We start from the raw sequence: 8,612 nt of genomic DNA, 5'->3' as shown, positions 1-8,612 counted from the left end.
GCAGTGGCGGCTCCCGGCCACTGCAGCTTCGACCTGCTGGGCTCCTGCAATCCTTCCGCCTCAGCCTTCCAAGTAGCTGGTACTACAGGTGCACGCTACCACGCCCGGTAAACATTCTATTATTTTCGAACTCATATATTCAATCATCCATTCACAAAAGACAAACAGAGCATCCTTAACTCTCTTAACCTAGAAACAATCTATACCATAAATGCATGCACCTATGTGTCTGATATTATATTGGGTATTGTTTTGTACATACAACTCACACTACCCTAAAGGAGAATTTTAGCTTACAAAGAGAAATGAAAATACATGAGAGTACAATATATTTATACAGGGCAAGTAAAAAATATATACCATGCAGGCACCAGTGGGGGAGAAGAAAAGTGATGAAGTTTAAGCTTTGATTCTGGTATTCTACCACTGGCTTATCTGAGGCCTGCTCAGAAACAATCAAGGGAAACTGACCATTTTATTTATTAGTGGTTTGCTGTTGAGGGCACTAATTTCTATGTGATCCATGTAATGACCTGTCAAATAAATTTCTTCTGACCTAAATGATACGAAATCTTTTTTTTTTTTTTTTTGAGTCAAAGACTCACTCTTTCACCCAGGCTGGAGTGTAGTGATATGATCATGGCTCACCGCAGCCTCGACTTCCTGGGCTCAGGTGATACTCCTGCCTCAGTCTTCTGAATAGCTGGAACCACAGACATGTGCACTATACCTCACTATTTTAAAAAATTTTCTGTAGAGATGAGGTCTTGCTGTGTTGCCCAGGTTGATCTTAAACTCCTGGCTTCAAGCAATTCTCCCATCTTACCTCCCAAAGTGCTGGGATTACAGACATGAGCTATCACACCCAGTCTTGAGTCTAGCTTTCAAGTTATCCCAGCTTGGGGGACATATATGGGAAGGAAGAAGCCTTCAGATGATTCCAGGTCCCAATCATTTGAGTCTTCCAGCTGAGGTTCCAGACATCAAGGTAGGCAGACAAGCTGTGCTGTAAAGAATTAACAACATGTCTGGGTTGTCCACACAATGTATATTCTGAAGAAAGATTTAGCCGTTGTCTGTTCCTGGGAGGTAACCTCTAAGTCCTTGGAATATACTGCTTGATAGGAGTGTCTTTGTCTACCAGGAGCCTTGGGCCATACCAGATATTCTTTGCTAGCAATGTGTGGTGGAGACCTTGGGTCACCCTGTAGCAGTTTGACCTCTGAAGTGGTTGGAGACTAAGCTCACCACTCATGTGGTCAGCCTTACCTATGTGACTGAATCCAAATAAAATACCTCAAGGGAGTTTCCTTGGCTGGTGTGCCATACCTGCTGTCACACATCATTGCTAGGAGAATTAAACTTTGACCACATGACTCCACTGAAAGAGGACAACTGGATGGTCTCACATGGCATCTCTGGGACCCTGCCGTATGTACCTTTCTCTCTTGCTGATTTTGATTGCTTTCCTCTCACTGTAATAAATCATAATCATGAATGTAATAGCTTTGCTGAGTTTGGTATCATTCAAGCAAATCACTGAACCTGAGGGTGGTCGTGGGAACCACAGAACACATGATCTATTACCATATCTCACTTCCTGACTCACTGAATCCATGAGAATCATAAAAAAAAGTACACCACTAGGTTTTGGAATGGCTTCTTATATGGCAACAGACTAACTAGAACAGGCAATACAAACACAATGATGTTCTGATCCACTATAAACTGTATATACAATGATGGTCACATAATACTATAACCAGCTGTAAAATTCCTATTACTGATATTGTAACCATCTTAATGATATAGTGCATGTCTTTTTTTGTTTGTTTGTTTGTTTGTTTTTTGAGTTTGAGTCTCACTCTTATCGCCCAGGCTGGAGTGCCGCAGCACACTCACAACAACCACAGCCTCGACCTGCTGGGCTGAGGCGATCCTTCACCACCATGACTGGTTAATTTTTTTGATTTATTGTAGAGACAAGGTCTCACCATGTTTTCCAGGCTGGTCTCAAACTCCTGGGCTCAGGCAATCCTCTCACCTTGGCCTCCCAAAGTGCTGGGATTACAGATGTGAGCCATTGCACCTGACTATAGTGTACATCATGTGTGTATGGAGATGCTGGTATGGACAAACCTACTGCTCTGTCAGCTGTATAAAAATATAGCACATAGAGGTTGGGCACGATGGCTCAGTCTATAATTCCAGCACTTTGAGAGGCCAAGACGAGAGGGTTGCCTGAGCCCTGGGGTTCGAGATCAGCCTGAGCAACTTGGTGAGATGTAGTCTCTACAATAAATTACAAAAAACTATCAGGGCATGGTGGCTTGCATCTGTAGTTTCAGCTACTCAGAAGGCTGAGGTGGAAGCATCACCTGAACCCAGCAGGTTGAGGCTCTAGTGGCCATAAGCATGCCCCTGTACTCCATCCTGGGTGACAGAGATTCCAGCTCAAAAAAAAAAAAAAAAAATAGCACATACAATTATGGTCAGTATATAATTCTTGTTAAATATATTAAATGGTTATGTTACTAGTTTATGTTTTTACTGCCTTATATTTTTATAGTTATTTTATAGTATTTTTATCCTTCTACTTATTAAAAAAAGTTTACTGTACAATGGCCTGAGGCAGGTCCTTCAGGAAGTGTTCCAGAAGAAGGCGTTGTTATCATAGGAGACGACAACTCCATGCAGGTTTTTGCCCCTGAGGACCTTTCAGTGGGACAAGATGTGGAGGTGAAAGACAGTGACATTCATGATCCTGACCCTGTGCAGGCCTAGGCTAATGAGTGTGTTTGTCTTCACTTTTAATAGAAAATTTTAAGAGTTCAAAAAAATTAAAAATAAGAAAAAGCTTATAGAATAAGGATATAAAGAAAGGAAATATTTTTGTACAGCTATACAATGTGTTTGTGTTTCAACTAAGTGTTATTATAAGAGTCAAAAATTTTTTTAAAGTTTAAAAGCTTAAAAAGTAAAGTTGCGCCAAGCTCGCTGGCTCAGCCTGTAATCCTGCACCTTTGGGAGGCTGAGGTCAGTGAATTGCCTGAGCCTGCAGGTTCGAGACCCACCTGGGCAACTTGGCGAGACCGCATCTCTACAATAAATAAAAAATTAGCCGGGTGTGGTAGTGCGCGCCTGTAGTTATAGTTACTTGGAAGGCTGAGGTGGAAGGATCGCCGGAGCCCAGCAGGTCGAGGCTGCGGTGGCCAGGAGCAGCCACTGCACTCCAGTCTAGGCGACAGAGTAAGACTCCAACTCAAAAAAAAAAAAAGTAAAGTTGCCAGACATGATGGTTCATGCCTGTAATCCCAGCACGTGGGAAGGCAGAGGCAAGAAGACTGCCTGAGCCCAGGGGTTCGTGACCAGCCTGGGCAAATTGGCGAGACCGTGTCTCTACAATAAATCAAAAAATTAGCCAGGCATCGTGGCACATACCTGTGGTTCCAGCTACTTGGAAGGCTGTGGTAGAAGGATCACCTAAGCGCAGCAGGTTGAGGCTGTGGTGGCCATGAGTGTGACCCTGTACTCCAGCCAGGGTGACAGAGTGAGACTCCAACTCAAAAAAAAAAAAGGTAAAGAAGTTACAGTGAGCGAACATTAATTTATTATTGAAGGAAATATTTAAAATTTAGTTTAGCTTCACTGTACAGTGTCTTTTTTTGGGGGGGGGTCAGAGTCTCACTCTATTGCCCAGGCTGGAGTGTAGTGGTATGCTCATGGCCACCACAATCTCAGCCTGCTGGGCTCAGGGGATCCTTCCACTTCAGCCTTCCAAGTAGCAGGAACTACAGGCGTGTGCTACCATGCCCAGCTTACTTTGTATTTTAGAGACGAGGTCTCACCAAGTTGCCCAGGCTGGTCTCAAACCCCTGAGATCAGGCACTTACCATTGTGTTACAACTGCCTACAGACTTCAGTACAGTAACATGCTGTACAGGTTTGTAGTCTAGAAGCAAATAGTAGGCCCTATCTATAGTCTAGGTTTCTATAAGCACACTCTAGGATGTTTGCACAATGACAAATTGCCTAACACCGCATTTCTCAGAATTTATACTTATTGTTTTTATGTTTGGTTTTTTTAAATCAGAATCTCACTCTGTTGCCCAGGCTGGAGTGCAGTGGCATACTCATGGCCACCGCAGCCTTGACCTAGTTGGCTCAGGTGATCCTTCCACCTCAGCCTTCTAAGTAGCTGGAACCACAGGCATGTGCCACCATGCCCGGCTAATTTTTTGATTTATTATAAAAACGAGGTCTCACCAAATTGCCCAGGCTGGTCTTGAACCCTTGAGCTCAGGCAATCCTCTCACCTCAGCCTCCCAAAGTGCTGAGATTACAGGCTTGGTCCACCATACCCAGCCTATACCTATGGTTAAGCAACACCTAATGCCACATTTCTTGGAATTTATACCTGTTGCTAAGTAACACATGACTACGTTACAGACAAGAGTTCTCCTCAATTTATTAACTACTTAGAACCTCATGGGCTATAATCTGTGTTCTAACTTGAACCTATCTGTTTAATCATACGATTCACATATTTCCATTGAAATTTAACCATGGAAGCTGGGCTCGGTGGCTCAGCGTATAATCCCGCTCCTTTGGGAGGCTGAGGTGAGTGGAATGCCTGAGCCCGCAGGTTTGAGACCCGCCTGGGCAACTTGGCGAGACCTCATCTCTACAATAAATCAAAAATGAGCCGGGCGTGGTAGCGCGCCTGTAGTTCCAGCTACTTGGAAGGCTGAAGTGGAAGGATCGCCGGGGCCCAGCAGGTCGAGGCTGCAGTTGCTGGGAGCAGCCACTGCACTCCAGTCTGGGTGACAGAGTGAGTTTTCAACTCAACAAAAGAAAAAAATAAATTTAACCATGGAGTTGATGCTTAGCCTCCTTTTTTTTTTACTGAATTCTGACACTTACCTATACATGCTGTGCCTGTGTCTGGCAGAGTAGTTCTCATAAATATAGAACAACCATATTATTCCTTTAATTATACGTATTACCAAACCTCCTCAAATTCACTGTAAAGCCAAAGGGGGAAATCAATATATAAATCTAAAACTCACTTGGAACTTGGACATTTTCTGGCACACTCAGCAACAAACAACAGCTCTACTATTTGTTTTGTTGTTAGCTGGGCTCTTCCCTGAAGCTAGTCTCTGGTCAAGGGTGAAGTGCTGATTTTGACAATTTCACTTCCTTCCCGAACAGAAATTATTTTATCCGAAGAAGCCAGGACCTGAGAATTAAAGAAATTCACTGCTACAGTAAACTGTGATTATAACAGATGTTCTGAGATATGTGAGTCCTTATATGTATATATGTTTTAAATACACACATATGTACATATAGTTATCTAAAAGTTAATTGTGTCTTCTTCAGGTGGTAGGTTACTATAGTAATTTAAAGACAAAAGTAATACATATTATTAGATGGTTGGTTTTTCAATAAATATATGATTGCTATATAGTAAACACCACCAACGAAGTCATCTTCATTAAATTATGAAATTTTGTCTAAACTATAGTCAAAACAAAACACTCATTTAGAAAAAAGACAGTTATAAAAGGAAAGGGGACGAAAGAGAAAGTTTTTTTTTTTTTTTTTGCGTTGCAGTTTCACTCCGTCACCCAGACTGGAGTGCAGTGGCCGCTCCCGGCCACCGCAGCCTCGACCCACTGGGCTCTGGCGATCCTTCGGCCTCAGCTTTCCGAGTAGCGGGAACTACAGGCGTGCGCTACCACACCCAGCTGATTTCTGATTTATTGCAGAGATGAAGTCTCGCTGCCCAGGTGGGTCTCGAACCTGCAGGCTCAGGTAACCCACTCACCTCAGCCTCCCAAAGGCGCGGGATTACAGGCTGAGCCACCGAGCCCGGCTAAGAGAAAGTTTTAACGCTGAAAAAAATCCAGAGAAACAGATATAAAAAGTAGAATATCATTTGCTAACCTGTGTCAGGTACCTACTATATAGTGCTAGATAATTTTACTATATGGGTAGTTATGATTAACTTTTTTAAAACAAATGGAAAATTAATCTCAGAGAGGTTAAGAAACTTGCCCAAGTTCACACAATAAATGCACAATCCAGATAAAAACCTGGGTCTGCCCAAATCCAAAATCCATATTCTTTTCTCTGATTGCTTACCTAGAAAACCTACAAGAATCAATTAAAACTTATTAGTAATAATAAGAGTTCGGTAAAGAAACAAAGGAGAAAATATTTTTTAAAGTAACTCCTTTTGTATCTGCCAAGAAACTCAAAATAATAAAAAAAGTTCAAGTGGAGAAAAAAGCCATTTGTAATAGCAGCAAAAGCATATATACATTCCCATTGTTATGGGAATAAACATAACAAGCAACGTCCAGACCCATGTGAATATTTACCTATGTCTGGTCTACCCAAATTATTGCAAAGATTTAACATAAGCTCAGTCAATATTGTGTGGTAATTCACATACATAGTACCACGCAAATGTCAACAAGAATGTGTACCAAAAGTCAGTAATAGTGGAACAATTTTATCATATACGATTGAAGCTTTTTTCAAAAAAGCAAATTATAAACTACGTATTGTGTTATCACATCTTTATAAAAATCAAATCACATAGAAATATGGAAAAGGAAATAAAATTTTAACAACGTGAGGCCGGGTGAGTGGCTCACGCCTATAATCCCAGCACTTTGGGAGGCTGACGTGAGAGGACTGCCTGAGCCCACGGGTTTGAGATCAGCCTGGACAAAATGGCAAGACCTCGTCTCTACAATGAATGAATGAAGACCTCGTCTCTACAATGAATGAATGAATGAATGAATGAACGAACGAACGAACCAACAAATAAATAAATAAATAAATAAATAAATAAAATTTAGCCGGGCGTGATGGGGCATGCCTGTGTTTCCAGTTACTTGGAAGGCTGAGACAGAAGAATCCCTGAGTTCAGCAGGTGAAAGCTGTGGTGGCCGTCACCGTGCCACTGCACTCCAGCTGCGTGGCAGAGTGAGACTCCGTCTCAAAAAAAAAACAAAACAAAACAGAGTGAGACTCCGTCTCAAAAACAAAAACCAACACACACACACACACACACAAACAAAAACAAAAAAAAAACAAAGCACTTTTCACTGTGGAGACATTGAAAGGAGGGAGGCACTGGGAGGACAGAGGAAGTGGGAAAGCAGGTTTTGAAGAAGGCCCTAACTGTCAGTGAGACTTTAAAATCCCAATGCCTTCCAAAACTCAAAAGACTTCCGAAGTTCCATCCCCTATACATCTCTTAGGTACCCACGCCGGCCCATGTCATACCTAAAAATACAGGTGCAAGGCCACCCCTTATCATTCTAGTATTGAGTCCTACAGGTCAATTATCACTGGTCTACCAAGATCCAAACACCTAGATCACCAAGACTCTCAGTGATCACTGAAGGCCCTCAAAGACACGAAACAAGGCTGCCCCAAACACTGAGCTATCCCACAAAACCTAACCTCAAGTTATCCTTCTCTGGTCCACCCCGATCTCTGATCATCTCCAAGCCTACCCATTGCCTACCATCCCCTTCCCCCACAATGGCTTGCACCAGATCTCCACAATCCCAGCTTCTGATTCCGCCCCACGAACGCGAAACTGAGACCCCTGAAGAGCCTTAGCGCACCAACTGGGTCGCAGGAGACACGTTCATCACTTCTGCTTCAGGCTCCACCGCACTAGCCAAATTTAATCTCGGTGGCCTCGGAGTCTGCAGGCCTCCACCACCCGGGACTGATTCGCTTCGGCTTTCGGGTCTTCTAAACAAAGACATCCTGCGATTGAGTAATGGCGGCGCCCGGAGGGCCGACTTATGTGGAAGCCGCCATCTTGGAAAGTTGTCCGTACAACCTCTTTCCCACTCAAGATAACTTGTATTTGTCCCGGTTGAGTCAATCGTCCGGGTCGCAAACAGAGATGCGCATGCGCCAGCCCGTCTCCATGGGACTGGAGTCCCATCCCCTTCGACAACACGTACCAAGCCCGGCATGGCCAACTCCGACTCGGCGCGTGTACGTACAAAGAGGCACAATTTTACAGTGGGCACATCCGTACAGAAAGAGTGCCGCCCTTCGAGGTGGGCAGCAGGTGAAACGACCTCCGGGAATGCTGTTGGAAAATAATAGGGTTTGGAGATCGTGGTGAGCACAGAGCAAGCAAAGCTAGCTGAAGGAAGAGGTCTCCCCCAGGCAGGGTTAGTGATGGGGCTTGGGTGACATCTCCAGGGTGAAAGATGAAGGGCCGGTGGGGTGGGCAGAGCTGATAATGAGGGCGGGGCCTGTAGGGAGGGGCTAACAATGAGGCCGGGGCCGGGGGGACGGAGCTAATAATGAGGGCGGGATCTGTAAGGCGGGGCTGATTATTAGTGTGTAGCCTTACTGTTGACCTGGTTAGTGGGTAGTGAAATGGGAGGGTGGTGACGATAAAGGAAATAACAAAAGCACAGAAAGTGTTGGTAGAGATTATTGAGCAGACTTTATTATCGCAATTAAAATGTTTTCGCATATAATTTCTACTGAATACATTTTCGAACTGGAATTGCTGAACCCAAGGTAACGAAAAATCTTAATTGAGTGGATAATTACAG

The 8,612-nt window shown here is 43.6% G+C and overlaps 1 long non-coding RNA gene across 1 annotated transcript; it reads right to left on the bottom strand.

Annotated features, from left to right (window-relative positions):
- Positions 1–832: 832 nt before the first annotated feature.
- LOC103265708 lies at positions 833–7,728 on the bottom strand. The gene is made up of 3 exons (XR_504656.2): positions 7,653–7,728; positions 5,070–5,242; positions 833–1,006 (listed from the first exon to the last, which is right to left on the bottom strand). It is a non-coding gene; the product is annotated as an uncharacterized LOC103265708 (long non-coding RNA).
- Between the last annotated feature and the right edge of the window lie 884 nt (positions 7,729–8,612).

The sequence above is a fragment of the Carlito syrichta genome, unplaced genomic scaffold (genome assembly GCF_000164805.1).
Source record: "Carlito syrichta isolate Samal-C Ts95f unplaced genomic scaffold, Tarsius_syrichta-2.0.1 Scaffold306778, whole genome shotgun sequence".
Lineage (NCBI taxonomy): Eukaryota > Metazoa > Chordata > Mammalia > Primates > Tarsiidae > Carlito > Carlito syrichta.
Note: the sequence above shows the minus strand (reverse complement) of the source record. Positions and strands in the feature narration are given on the sequence as shown.